Raw genomic sequence first — 16,064 nt, 5'->3', positions numbered from 1 at the left:
GGGGCTACAGCAGAGCAAGAGACCCTTTGCTCAAGCCAACGACCTTGGGCTTCAAGCCAATGACCTTTGGGCTCAAGCCAGTGACCCCACACTCAAGCCAGATGAGCCCATGCTCAAGCCGGTGACTTAGGGGTTTCAAATCTGGGTCCTCTGGGTCCCAGTCCAATGCTCTATCCACTGTGCCACCACTGGTCAGGCTCTACTTAACTTTTTAATTTAATCTGACAGAACCACTGTTTATTTTACTTTTAAAATAATAGTTTGTGTGCTTGCTTTGGTAACACATACTAACATTGAAATGATACAGAGAAAATTTGCATGACTCCTACACAAGTATGGCACCTAAATTCATGAAGCATTAAAATAACAATAATAATATTTTGTGAGAAGAAAGGATTGTTGCTATGTTCCACATGCTAAAAGGTTTGCATTTTCCTTTTATACTCTAATTATTGAAAGCTTGATCAGTGAGGTCATAATCAGTGGCTAAACTATCACAAATTGCTAAATAAAATAAACCTATTTAAAAAAAGCACTTTAAAAGTTTAATGATATTTTATATTGTAAATATTCTCACAAATATAGTTAGCTATAAAAAACATTCCTCATCCTCAGGTTATAAATCAAGTTCAGTTTATTCATGCAATTCTTTCTTTATTATAGAGAGATCTTTTTCTCCTTAAAGAAGTTGCAAATCCACTTTTTGGTGATAAAATCTAAAGTAAGTATCAAATATTTTATGAGGGGTTGCAAAACTGTGGTTTTCTATTTTTATTATTTCATTAACATACATCAGTAAGAATTCTTAAAGCATTCTCTCATTAGGCAGGGCTGTTTGGTTATCTTCAAATTCAGTTCATAAAAGAAAGCAGGATATATTTATATTCTTAGTTTTGGCTTTTAAGTAAGATAGCTAATGAGTTGGATTTTGTCTAGTTTTGTTAGTTCTCTCTTATGTTATGAACTTATGGGTTTTTACATACTGAATGTGTTCCAACAATTTGGATTCATTATGCTCTTTGCTATCCTCGATAAAATTTAAAATGTTTCAAACTTTACCACTTTTGTTTGTTAAGATACTCCTCATTTTGGCTTCTGTGGTGTTTCAACATAAGTCATATTCTCTGCATTTTGACCACACCCAAATCTTAGGCTCATCTTATATATCCCATCTTAGACTTAGAAACAGTCATTCTTCAGGTGCTTTTATGGAAATATAATAACTAATATAGATAATAAACTAGGCAATAGACATGTTCATGGCTCTTAAGTTATGATTGCTTTTCAGTGGACAAAATTAGGAAGTAAGTTTCTTGGGATATGTTTTTTAATCAATTCATACAAATATTTCCAATTAAAATTAAATTAAAATGTTTTTAAAAATACATCCAGTTATTCCATAATAGTGTTTACAAAACTTCCTCATTCCTTTTGATATTTGCATATTATTTTCCTTAATTTTAGGGAATGCTAAATCAGTGCTACTATAGTTTCTAATTTTTCATTCTCAAGTGCCAATACAATTTTGGGTACTCTGATATGACTTATAGTATAATTAAAGAAATATTATAGTGAGGTGGCTTAGAAAAGTATTTCCCTGTAACTTATATAAATGTTACAACCAGAATGTTTGCAAATACTTCCTCCTCCTTTTGGTCCATCTTGTTACAACATCTAATCTTACTAACAACCTTATAGTGGACTGAATATTTGTGTGCCTGCAATATTTATATTGACCCCCTAACCCCCAAGGTGATGGTGTTAAGGAGGTGGAGGTAAGGCCATTGGAATGGAATTAGGGTCAGATGAAGTCATGAGTGTGGGGTCTTCATAATGGGGATTGGTGTTCCTATAAGAAGAAAAAAAGACCAGAGTTCTCCCTCACGCGCATCATGAGGATGTAGCAATAAGGTGTCTATCTGCAAGCCAGGAGAGGAACTTCACCAGGAACCAAATTGGCCAGCACCTTGATCTTAGATTTTTCAGTCTCCACAACTGTGAGAAATAAAATTCTATCTATCCTTTAAGTCACCCAGTCTATGACATTTAGTTATAGCATCCCAAGCTAAGATAAACCTTCAACATTATTTACCCACTGCCAGATATAAATAAAATAAAAACTTAGGAACATCTATGTCATTAGAAATTATGTATATTCACTTTACATGAGTATTTTTTAAGACAAACCTCCAAAAGCTTTCTTTCACCTTATGTAGCAGATGAGTGTAAGGTATTTTTCCCCACTGAGAAGGAAGGAAGGGGACTGGAGCCATGAAGTGTGGAATAATAAAAGGCTTTATTGAGTACAGAGCGCGCATCCCACCAGACGAGGTTCCATGACCCCAAGGAAATATGGAGGCCAAGGAAGTCACAAGGATTAAACTGCATGAGGGATATTTAAGGGTCCCTAGGGTGGGCGAGCTAATATGACGTAGTGAAATCTCACTGGCTGGCAGAGGGTTGCTTTTTTCTAAAGGGCTCCTGGGAAGTTTCTTTTGACACGCTTGGTTGTAGGCGGTCCCAGCCAAAGGTCGCGGGCCTGACCTTTCCCCATTATCCGCCAACCTTACAATGAGAAGGAGCTATTTTGGGGAGACAATCCAAGGGCAGGGACTTCTTTCCTATAACTCACACTGAGGACAAGTCCTGCCGGGGGTGAGGATGATGGAGATGCAAAGACCCAACTCCGGGGACCAGGTTCAGCGACACAGATCCACTTTATTCAGGAAGTAAGCTTGCTTATAAACACAGGTTCAGCTTATAGGATGTTACAGTGTGTCCTTCATAGCCAATGGCTGAAAAGATCAGGGAGCTGCGTGGTTGGCGCTAAGTCACTTCCTTATAGTGGGCAAGCTTCCTTCCTGGGTATGCCCAGGAGAAAACTGGGAGCTGGAGTATTCTCACAGTATTGCAATAGCTGCAGCTGCTAGGAATGTACTCTGTGCTCACCCACATCTCCCCCTTCTCTTTTAATTAAGGCCAATTGGACTTGATGAATGACAGCTTGCTGTTGTAGCTTCTGAATGCTACGCATTATGCAACAGAACCCTAGTAGAACTAAAACAACTATAATACCTATTATATTATATGCTAATAGATTAGCTGGATTTAACAATAAGGCAGGCTTCTGTAATGTTGGTCTAGTAAGGAAATAGAGCGGGGGTCTTAAACAGGAGATTCCACCTAGGGGTCGGGATATCATTTCCCTCCCATTGTTACAGAGACCTTCTAGGTGCCATTAAACACAGTTCCATTTTGATTGTAAAAAATGGACGTAGGCCAATGCATGCCTCCTTCCAACAAAGGTCCCAGCATCCATACACAGAATGGATGGCTTGCCATGGACTGCATACTGCATATGGTTGCAAGGCACATTACAAAAATTACAACAACATGACAAATCATACAATTTCAACAATTACAAAGGTACATTTCACCAGTCTCTGAGCACTTTGCCAAAAGCACAAAATGTCCTCAGCCTTCTTTCTAGCCATGGGAAAAGCTTCCCGGGGCAGAGGAAGGGCCTCCAGTAAAGCCGCTCCCCACACCCATCAGGGTATTTCACATTGTCCAAAATCCGTAAGTCCATCCAACAAAGGAGCCAGTGCTCACTCCAGTCATAGTCCAGGAAATCAGTCCATGCACATGAGGTGTCAGCCACCCCCTTCATTCCTGCCATCCTGGCAGGTCTTACACTGTCCCAAAGAGGAGCACGTGGCAATGGCAGTCAGCATTTCCATCTCTGCTCCAGAGAGCATGATGGCGTCCACCCCTATGTCCCAAAATGTCAGCAAACCCACCAGCGGCTTAGCAGGCACTCCCTGCTATTCCAGCAGTCATTCGGTGATGCAAGCCTGGCTTCCGTTCATCCTCCTGCCATAGCTGCTGCCATTTACCTTTTGGAGTCTGCAAATCTCAACTCCAGCCCAATTCTCCTTATCCCCCAAAGATGAACTGAAAACACCAGCTCGAGCTGCCGGGCTTGAGCCCCGGGCTGCCACCGCCTGCGTCTGGGGTCAGCAGTTACTATAGCACCCATAAGCAAGAACAGAGCACCAGGGCCTGGGGGCCATCAGGGGCAATTCTCTGTGCCTGCCCCGGCCAAAGCCTCCACATCCCCCCAGGTGATGGGGCGCACCGGCCGTGAGGTCTTCTTCTGGATCGCTGAGGACTTTCTCCCCTCAGGCATAGTCAGTGTGGAGAAGGCCAGGGCTGTGGCTTTGGACGGGTGAAGACTGAACCATTTAGTGGGTGCCCAAGAAATCCTGTCAAGCAGGTTGGGGGGGTTCCTTGGATCCAAATTGGCTGAAAAACACAAGCATAACCTCTCCCTTGTGTTAGAAGAGGGTGTGATCCCCACCACTGTGCTGTGGCTGGGTCCTTCCAGCATCATTTCAGAGAGAGGGGCAGGGGAGAGAGAGAGCAAGAGATACAGAAAAATAGACAAGACAGACAGACAGAAAGAAAAAAGACACATGGGGGTGTACAGGCTGGCCCATGGGTCTGCAGCAGGAACACGTGTTGGAGAAAATGGCATCGGAGAGGCTGGGGTGGGGCATTGAGCCCTGGCAGGGAATGCGGAGGTAGCGACTTCTGCTTTTTCCGGCAGCAGAGCTGATGGTGCAGTTAGCAATTTGGATGGTTTTGTTTCTGCACGCTTGATCACAATTTTGTCAAACTCAAAGGCTAAACTACTTTCCTCCTCAGTGGAGGGGGGTGAATAGGAAGGTAGAGGTTCCTCTGAAAGAGGAGTAGCCTGTAGGACGTTAGGGACCGGTGGAGGGTCCCCAGCAGGAGCACTGGTCAAGCAGGCGCGTATTGCCAATAAGGCAGGAGTGAGGCCAAGAGGGAAGGTTTGCCCCCCCTCCCCCATGCACCTCAGCCAAACGAACACGTCGGAGAGCTCAGGCCCAAGTATCCGGGTCCCAGAGTGACTCATCCTCAATCCAGGGATTGAGACCAGAGAAAATCTCCCAGGAAGTACAAGGATCCTTTTACAAACTTCAACTCGCCTACTCTGCAATAGGGCGTGCAGGGCTCGAGCACATGGGGCTCAAGAGTGAGGAAGAAGGTTTCCCATTGCAGAGGGTCACTCATCTGTCCCTTGGATGCCAGTTAGGTGCCTGCCCAACGTTAGGTGCCAGTTGTGGACAAGTCCTGCTGGGGGTGAGGACGACGGAGATGCAAAGACCCGACTCCGGGGACCATGTTCAGTGATGCAGATCCACTTTATTCAGGAAGTAAGCTAGTTTATATACACAGGTTCAGCCTATAGGATGTTACAGTGCGTCCTTCATAGCCAATGGCTGAAAAGATCAGGGAGCTGCGTGGTTGGCGCTAAGTCACTTCCTTATAGCAGGCGAGCTCCCTTCCTGGGTGTGCCCAGGAGGATTCTGGGAGCTGAAGTATTCTCACAGTATTGCATTAACTGCAGCTACTAGGAATGCGCTCTGTGCTCACCCACATCACATCATCTGTCTTAAGAGTTTTTGCCAAGGGTTGTTTAGACTTCCAACACACCATAGGCTCTGCTAGGCTTTAGGCTTTTCAATCAGAGATGAATAAAGAAAAAAAAAATTAAGGCATAGAGTACATTGCCAAATATGATAGCATAAAGTATTATGATTATCTTTTTTTTTAATCAGGAAAAAAAATGTGATTTCCCCATAGTCTCTTAACTCTAGTTCTATGTTATCACTTCATTTACAAACATAAATTTTAAGCACAGATATATGATTTCATTATAAGATGTTAAAGAACAAATATTCAACTGAATAAATTTTCAAGATCTTATTGGCAGGATCCCAGCTAGATAATGAAGAGGTTCTCTGAGAAGTTGTATGAAATAGAAAGTTTTTTATAGGCTATAACTGGGTGGGACAAGGAAGTTATTAGCAAAAAGAAAAGAAAGGATTGTTTCAGTCAAAAGCACCTTTTTTGGTGTAAGTTGTGGCTGAGGTCTTGTCAGGCAGATTACTTCACTAGTGTTGATCAGAAGTTTCCAGACTAATTGGTTTAAGGTCAAATTCCTGAAAAAGGCTGAAACTGCAATTAAGTCTTGGTCTGTTGTCTAGGGGCAAAGGACTCCACATTGGACCTGTTATTTCTTTCTTTTTATTTATTTATTTTTGACAAAAATAAATAAAAAAGGTATGTATTACTCATATTTTTTTTCCATTGTCAAAAAGCTGCCATATACTATTTTATATGACATTGATGTACCAAGGGTTTAATTGGCAGATAATTTAGAGTTGACTATATTTTACCACTTTTAATATAATTTTATCCTCATTCATACACTAGTAATTTACTATAAGATATCTCAAAACATTTAATTTTTTAAAATATTTTCTCAATATCAAAGTAAGACTATAGTGAGAATTGAAGAGGTAGATTTCAAATGTCTGCTTATGGTTTTCCATTGTCCCTTCAACAAGAAAACATTGATCTAAACTTTCGCCTTGTCTCCATGTGTCTTTACTAGCTCTTCTCTACAGAAGAGAGAGGAGATCATGGCATTTGTTGGGCAAGGAGACAAGCACTGGGTCGGGAAGACTTACTGTGGCTTAAATACAGGTTTCCATGATTTACAGCTAGTTTACCACCCCCTGGTTGCCTTGGGGACCACATTAATCTCTTGCTGTCTGTTCAGGTTCCTCTGCCTGAGATCAGAGGACACAGTACAAATTTGGTTAGAGTAGATGACCGGCTAGCAGTCCAGAAGAATTATATGATGGAGTTGAAAACTTACTGAGGCTTGTCTCAAAAGCAGACATCTTGGGGCAGGTATTAGTAACTTAACCTTATATTAATAATGAATTCAGTACTCTGTATCCCATTTACATATTTCTTCTGTCTTTAAAACTCAGCAGAGAGAAGTAAGTATATTTGGGCAGCACATTTGAATACCAATACTTGACACTGAAAGCACTATATGCCATTCTGTGCTTCCTGTGTCAATGAAATGCCTTCCTCCACACCTGTCATCACCAAGGACCATTAACATCTTTTTTAGACTCTAGAGATCCACAGAGTCAGAAAAATTAACAACATAGATTTTGGACCCAGATTGACTAAAATCAGAATCCTTGATCTGCAATTTACCAAACTGTGTGATACTGAGCATCAGTTTACCTTTCTGTGCCTTAGTTACCTTGTCTGTACAAAGCAATAATAATAATATCATATTAAATACTATATCATTATGATAATCCTAATGCTATGCAATAGGACTTAAAGAATATATACATTTTTTTACATACATATTTCATACATATAAATTCTGGTTAATGTTTTTATTATGATATATAGTTTTTATAAAATTTATAATTCATTCCATGGTATTGAAAGTTGCAAGAAGACAAATGGTATTATTTCAAAGATACAATTGAAAAAATTTTTAAGTTATAAAATATGTTATTTTAAAAATAATATATAATTAATATTTTATAATATAAAAATAATATATTATATAGTAATATATAATATTTTAAAAATACTATACTATATACACACACATATGAAATGGGAATATTTGATAATAATATAATTATATAATGTAACATGGTGACTGAATAAAATCAAACAAAAATATTTTGTGAATAACGATAGACAACTAAATGCAAAATAAAATAGATATTCTTTGCTCTGTGATGGTTTAATTACAGATGTATTTAAAAGAAGGAAATTAAGCTCTGGAGGACCTTTGCAAAGTTATAATTCCATAAAACTAAAGAAAATATTCCCAGTTTTGAGATTAATGCACGCATACTTTTATTAAGATATACATAGAGAAGGAAAGGTAGACCTACATTGTAATTCAGATTTGCCTACTTACAGATGGTAACATTCTGTGCAGTAATAATGCTCTCAAAACCATTTGCAAATTTGTCCAGCAAAAACTCTGCCTTTAATGATGAAGTTTCCACAGTGGCAGATGGCAGAGCGTGCAGTGAAGGATGCTGCCGACCCACCCGGGTTATGTCTGTCACTAAAGAGATCTGGCTCCAAAAGCCAAAGTCTGTTGAGGTCACAATGGCTATTGCTCCGTTGGAATGACTTGATTGATCACATTTGTGGTTATTCCATAAATGATGACCTTATAGATGGGGTCCTGGTAGTTTCATTCTGTTGTAAGAAAGTGATATACAGAAACAGTGTCTGCAGTCTATCGACATATTATAGAAACAAAGGGGCAATTTATGAAACTTAAAAAATATACAGTCACTGATTTCACTGACCCTCTTTGTGTCTGAGTGATTAAGTAGCCTATAAGAGTCTCACAGTAGTACTTTTAATATCCATGTCACATTTAGGAAGAAAAAAAAAAACAGAACAAGACAAGGGAATGTATTATTTAATGAATAATAATTTTTAAAAAAATCAGCAAAGATTACTGTTCTAATGAGAGCCTATAAGTGTAATTGAGATCCATTTACTCTCAAGGCACCTAAATTGGCAGATCATGCAGATGAAAGAAAATAAATAAATCAACTTCAGTGCCCAAGTGAACCCTTGGTATACTTTGAAGAAAATCATGTACCATTACATAGGAAGTTTAACATAATATAATACCACTTACGAAGTATACATTATTGAAATTGTCAAGTTTCATTTATCGTGTGACATTGTGGGACTCATTATATAGTGAGCGAGTGGGTGTACCTTTCATAATTGAATTTATTCTCAGAATGTGCCTTAGGCACTACAAGGAACAAAGTGCATCCTAGTCTCGTTTATTGAACAGTAATATAGAAAAATTGCACAAAAATATTCTCTCATGTCACTGACTACAATAAGAAACATGGCTCTTGGAATAAAGTTGCACATTAATAGCAATAACAATAATGATTACCATTATAAATACTTGACCTACTCAGAAACTTCTAATTATTCACATATATTACTTTTCTTCACTTTTTGAAAACCATAAGATCTATTTACAGATTCCATGAGGAGCCAAGCTAGTGATCTGCTGAACTAATGAGAGCTTCCTGTTAAATTTTCAAGAAATTTGCAGGTTATTATTAAAAATTAAATTATATAGAATATTATTACATAAATTATATTAAAATAATGTAATACTCAAAACTCACCATGTCTTAATAATTTTTTATTATATAATAATCTATATTCTTGAGGAGTTTTTTTACATCTATTGTTTATGTATGTACAAGAGTGAAATACTATAAATGATATGTTGTTACTGTGCATTTCTTCCCAACTCTACTGAGTGATGCTATGCCATTCAGGTAGCTTGAAATCAGCCACAGTGGAAATTTATACCGTGGAGATTGGCAAATGTTGTAAATCAGGGCTTTCCCTTCCCAAGAGCCAGTTGTTAAAAAATTATTTTCTGACTTTAAGGCACACTGTCTCTTTGGAATGGTTTGAAGCATGGATTTTTAATATGATCTCTATTGACTTTGGGAAAGGGGTATCAGCATAGGAATAAGTTTTTTTCTGAAGAGACAGTCCATAGTTTCTGTTAGATTCTCAGAGACTCCATAAATTAATCTTAAAAATTTGACAAAAGGCATTTCTATAGGAAAAAATTGGTATATATTTTCTGCAAGCATTATTTTCCCCTAAAATAAAGAAACCAAATAGCCTGCATTAGATATAAGTAAGAATGTTGCCCCTCCTAATGTGTCCCAGAAACTGTACTTCTTGTACATATTTTACCCAGTAAAACTTTCTACCTTCATCTTCCCTTGATGTTTCCTTTTTAAAAAGGTTCCCAGATTTGGAAAACAAAGCAAAAGAACAACTCTTAATAAAATTTAAAAGAATAAAATATGTAGAAAGAAATATAACCAATAAAATCAAAGTTCTGTACACCAAAAACTATAAGATATTGATTGATTAAGAAAATTGCAGAAGACAAAAATAAGTGGAAAGCTATCTTATGTTCATGGATCAGAAGAGTTAATATTGTTAAAATGTCCATACTCTGCAAAACCATCTACAGATTTAATGCTATTCCATGAAAATTCCATAGGCATTTTACACAAAAACAGAACAAATAATCCTAAAATTCTTATGGAACTACAAAAGACCCAAAGTAACTAAAGCAATCTTGAGAGAGAACAATCAATGCAGGAGAAATCACAGTCCTAATTTTAAACTATATTACAAAGCTATAATAATCAAAACAGTATGGTACTGGCATAAAAACAACACATAGAGCGATGGAACAGAATCAAGAATCCAGAAATATATATATATATATTCAGCAAATATTTTACAAGGGATTCAAGAATACTGAATGGGAAAAGGATAGTCTCTTTAATAAATTTTATTTGGAAAACTGGATATCCACATGAAAAAGAATAAAATTGAACTCTTATTTTATACCATTCTAACAAATTAAGTTGAAAGGGATTAAGGATTTAAACATATGATTTGAATAGCAAAACTCCTAGAAGAAAACAAAAGAAGAAAATTCTTTAACATCAGGATTGGCAATGATTTTTTTGGACATGAAGCCAAAAGCCCAGGCAAGTAAAGCAGAAATATACAACTAGGACAATATCAAATTAAAAAGCTTATGTATAGCAAAAGAAACCATTAACAAAACATAAAGGCAACCTATAGAATGGGAGAAAATATTAGCATATTATATATCTGATAAGGGATTAATATCCAGCTATATAAAGAACATGAAGAACTCAACAGCAAAATAAAAAACAATCCAATTAACAGAAGGGCAGTGGAACTGAATAGATTTTTTTCCAAAGAAGACATCAAAATGATCAACAGGTACATGAAAATGTGCTCAACATCAGTGATCATGAGGAAATGCAAATGAAAACCACAATGACATATCACTTCACACCTGTTAGAATGGTTGTTATCCAAAAAATAGTAGATAACAAATACTGGTGAGTATGTGCAGTAAAGAGAACCATGGTGCACTGTTGGTGGAAATGTAAGTTGGTAGGGCTGCTATGAAAAATATTATGAAGGTTCATCAAGAAATTAAAAATAGGGCCCTGGCCGGTTGGCTCAGCGGTAGAGTGTCGGCCTGGCGTGTGGGGGACCCGGGTTCGATTCCTGGCCAGGGCACATAGGAGAAGCGCCCATTTGCTTCTCCACCCCCCCTCCTTCCTCTCTGTCTCTCTCTTCCCCTCCCACAGCCAAGGCTCCATTGGAGCAAAGATGGCCTGGGCGCTGGGGATGGCTCCTTGGCCTCTGCCCCAGGCGCTAGAGTGGCTGTGGTCGCGGCAGAGCGACGCCCTGGAGGGGCAGAGCATCGCCCCCTGGTGGGCAGAGCGTCGCCCCCTGGTGGGCAGAGCGTTGCCCCTGGTGGGCGTGCCGGGTGGATCCTGGTCTGGCGCATGCGGGAGTCTGTCTGACTGTCTCTCCCCGTTTCCAGCTTCAGAAAACACACACACACACACACACACACATGCACACACACACACACACAAAAAGAAAATTAAAAATAGGATTATTTATATCCTATTACTAGGATTATTTTAAATTAAAAATAGGATTGTATAATTCAGAAACTCACTTCTGAGTATATATGAAGGATATAAAATCACTATTTCAAAAATATATCTGAATGCCAGGTTCAATGCAACATTTTCCATGAAAGTGAAGACATGGAAACAATTTAAATGTATGAAGGGATAAGAAAATGGGATGTATGTATATACAAAGGAATATTATTTAGTCATAAAAGAAAAAATCCTCCATTTGAGACAACATTAATGGACCTTGAAAGTATTATGTTAAGTGTAAGAAGTCAGACAGGGAGAGATAAAGACTATATATGATCTCACTTATCCTTGAATCCAAAAACTGAAAAAATCATAGAAACAGTAAAATAGTGGCTGTCAAGGGCTAAGAAGTGAAGGAAATGAAGACATGTTGGTCAAAAGGTACAAACTTTAAGTTATCAGATGAATAAGTTCCAGGGATAGAACATATAGCATAGTGACTATGGTTAATAATAATGTGCTGTAGACTTGCATGTTGCTATGAAAGTAGTTTTCTCACCTTAACAACAACAAAATGGTAATTATGTAAAGTAAAAAATGTGTTAACTAGTCTTATTGTGATAAAACATCTTATAAGATATATATGTATAAACTAAAAATATTTGGCACATATTTATTCTAAAATATTTTTTAACTGAAATTTAAACTTAACTAGGTGTTCTGTATTTTATGTTGCAACTCTATTCTTAAAGGCCTACTTACCTCATTCTTCTGTCTTACTTTTCTTCTCATTAAAAAAATATATTGGATTATTGAGCCACAGTCTAGCTTTTATAATTATGTGAATAAGAGTTTGTTATGTCTGAATTTAATTCCAGTTCCATCACTTACAAGTTATAGCTTTGGGAAAATTATTTAACTTCTCCAATCCTCAGTTTTCAAGTCTATAAAGTGGGTCTTCTTAGTATTGCTAGCAGAAGTAAATAAGATAACATATGTAAGAGTTACTGTGGTGCCTGCCAGTTAGTAAGCCCACAATATATACTAGCTCTGGTAATGGTTGTATTGACATCACATTCTCATTGTCATAGAGTTTCAGCCCTCTGGATTACCACTGACCCCTGCCATTTCTAACATACCTGCCTTCTATTTCTTACTTCATCTACTTTTTTCTCTGGAATAATCATCTAACTAATATAACAGGTTCTGTATATCACCATTAGAAGAACCCCAAAACTTCACCAGATTTTATTTCCTGGTTTTATGTTTTTTTCCAGCTTTACTGAGATATAAATGACATATAATGTGTTTAAAGGTTAGGTGTGCGACATGATTATGTAATATACTTATATATTGCAAAATAATTACCAGAGAAGGATTAGTTAACACCTCCATGGCCCCACATAATTACCTTGTGTGTGTGTGTGTGTGTTTGTGTGTGTGTGGTGAGAACATTTAAGATACTCTTTTAACAACTTTCAAGTGTAAAATACAGTATTATTAAGTAAATCACCATGTAGTACATTAGATCCTCCTGGTTTTTTTGTTGAAAGTGGCCTGAACATGCTCATTTATACTGAGGGATCAGAGCCAACTCAACCCTAAATTTGCTAACAGTGGCCAGAGAGCTAGCTAGTGAGGAGGTTAATAATGACACCTGATTGAGTCTAAATTTTTTCAAAAGCTGTATTAGGGGCTTTTGCATATGCTTTTCATTTAATCCTTATAATAACTCTATAAATATTACTATTAATATTTTTAGATATGGAAAAAGAGACGTGAGTGGTAACAAGCAAATACAGATATTTGAATTTGGAAATTGGTAATGAATTCTTCATACTTAGATAATTTATAATAACTTACTTGGTATAGGTATTCTTAAGGTATTTATTTTTCTGCACAGATGTTCATAAACACAATCAGATTTATCCTTACAACCATCTTATAATTTAGGAAAATAAATTATAACAGGAATTACTTTCTCCATTATATAGGCAATGAAACTGAGACACTGAGAGGTTTACTGTTTAGCCCAGAATTATGCAGTTATTAGAGATATTACTAGAATGGAATTCTCTAGTTCAATACCCTCAGTTTTCTGACTGTTCCAGCAAGGGAAAACAGCTTTCATCACACATGAAAATGCTGATAATTTCTTTGGCTACCTGGAGTACCATGATAGTACAAATTCTAAGACTATTTTTAGGTTCAACAGGAAGGAACACCATGATAAATTAGTAAAATTTGCCACGGGCATAGAAGGTGAGGGGCAATAATGATGACCTAATGGGAGGGTATTGAACAGGCTAGCTGAGGAAAGTGTGAGAGGCCCAACACAAACAATAAATTATCAAACTTTAAAGTGCCCAATCCAGGAAGGTCTAGGGATTCTTTATTAAAAAACCCAAAGTGATAATACTGTGTCATTTAATTGCCAAAAGAACACAGGGATGGGGTCATATATTTCAAGCCATCATTTGCTTTTCTTCTACTGCAACTTGTTTCTCTTACAAAAATAATTTTTTGGGCCCTGGCCGGTTGGCTCAGTGGTAGAGCGTTGGCCTGGCGTGCAGAGGTCCCGGGTTCGATTCCCGGCCAGGGCACACAGGAGAAGCTTCTCCACCCCTCCCCCTCTTCTTCCTCTCTGTCTCTCTCTTCCCCTCCCGCAGCCGAGGCTCCATTGGAGCAAAGATAGCCCAGGCGCTGGGGATGGCTCCTTGGCCTCTGTCCCAGGCGCTAGAGTGGCTCTGGTCGCAACAGAGCGACTCCCCGGAAGGGGCAGAGCATCACCCCCTGGTGGGCAGAGCGTCGCCCCTGGTGGGCGTGCCAGGTGGATCCCGGTCGGGCGCATGCGGGAGTCTGTCTGACTGTCTCTCCCCGTTTCCAGCTTCAGAAAAATACAAAAAAAAAAATAATTTTTTGTTAATCAGATTAGGTTTAAATGTTCCTTTCACTCATGGCTTACTCTAATAAAATGGCAATTCTGCATATGTGGCAATTTTTGAATATGAGCTTACACAAAAAACAGGTGTTTATGTACCCCCCTCCTTTCAAGTGAGTAACTTTAAATTCATGGAAGATTTGTTGAATAAACATATCACCTTGTGTAGATTATATACACACTATTTTAATGCTTGTGATTTAATAACAAATATTGTATATGTCATGGTCACAAATCCAGGTGGGCTGCATTATAAAAATTGGCTTCTTTCCTTACCTCAATCAGGTATGTAAATCGACATCAGGAATTCATTAAAGCACTAATAACATAAGATAGTGATTGATTTATTTACTTATATTAGTAGTAACAATTTCCTATTCAAATATAGTCTTTTATGAAATCCCAGTGTATAAATGGGAAAATGTGAAAGTCTTGAAGCCTAGACCATTCAGGCCTCACCCCTGAAAACTGCAGGTTACCAGAGCACAGGTTGAGAGACCACAGATATAAGACATTTTTTTTAATTGATTTTTTTGTTTTGTTTTTGTTTTTATAAATTTTTATTAATGTTAATGGGGTGACATCAATAAATCAGGGTACATATATTCAAAGAAAACATGTCCAGATTATCTTGTCATTCACTTATGTTGCATACCCATCACCCAAAGTCAGACTGTCCTCTGTCACCTTTTATCTAGTTTTCTTTGTGCCCCTTCCCCTCCCCCTCCCACTCTCCTCCTTCCCTCCTGCGCCCCCCTCCCACCCACCCCTGGTAACCACCACACTCTTGTCCATGTCTCTTAGTCTTGTTTTTATGTCCCACCAATGTATGGAATCATGTAGTTCTTGGTATTTTCTGATTTACTAATTTCACTCCGTATAATGTTATCAAGATCCCACCATTTTGTTGTAAATGATCCGATGTCATCATTTCTTATGGCTGAGTAGTATTCCATAGTGTATATGTGCCACATCTTCTTTATCCAGTCTTCTATTGAAGGGCTTTTTGGTTGTTTCCATGTTTTGACCACTGTGAATAATGCTGCAATGAACATGGGGCTACATATGTCTTTACATATCAATGTTTCTGAATTTTTGGGGTATATACCCAGTAGAGGGATTGCTGGGTCATAAGGTAGTTCTATTTTCAGTTTTTTGAGGAACCACCATACTTTCTTCTATAATGGTTGCACTACTCTACAGTCCCACCAAGAGTGAATGAGGGTTCCTTTTTCTCCACAGCCTCTCCAGCATTTGCTATTACCTGTCTTGTTGATAATAGCTAATCTAACAGGTGTGAGGTGGTATCGCATTGTAGTTTTGATTTGCATTTCTCTAATAACTAATGAAGATGAGCATCTCTTCATATATCTGTTGGCCATCTGTATTTCTTCCTGGGAGAAGTGTCTGTTCATGTCCTCTTCCCATTTTTTTATTGGATTGTTTGTTTGTTGTTGAGTTTTATAAGTTCTTTGTAAATTTTGGATATTAGGCCCTTATCTGAGCTGTTGTTTGAAAATATCATTTCCCATTTAGTTGGCTGTCTGTTTATTTTGTTGATAAGACATTTTTAGCACTATCTGGACAATGAGTGATTTTATCTCTTGAAAGTTCTATGAATTTAGCCTAATATTTATTCACTTCTTTAATCCGTGGAAATAATTCGCAAATAATAG

The 16,064-nt window shown here is 37.8% G+C and overlaps 1 non-coding gene across 1 annotated transcript; it reads left to right on the top strand.

The window, feature by feature from the left end:
- The first annotated feature begins 268 nt into the window (after positions 1 to 268).
- LOC136407314 (U6 spliceosomal RNA) lies at positions 269 to 370 on the top strand. Its single transcript, XR_010751866.1, has one exon. It is a non-coding gene; the product is annotated as a U6 spliceosomal RNA (small nuclear RNA).
- The last annotated feature ends 15,694 nt before the right edge of the window (positions 371 to 16,064 follow it).

This window comes from Saccopteryx leptura, chromosome 5, assembly GCF_036850995.1.
Source record: "Saccopteryx leptura isolate mSacLep1 chromosome 5, mSacLep1_pri_phased_curated, whole genome shotgun sequence".
Classification (NCBI taxonomy): Eukaryota; Metazoa; Chordata; class Mammalia; order Chiroptera; family Emballonuridae; genus Saccopteryx; species Saccopteryx leptura.
This window is presented reverse-complemented; position numbering and strand designations above follow the sequence as displayed.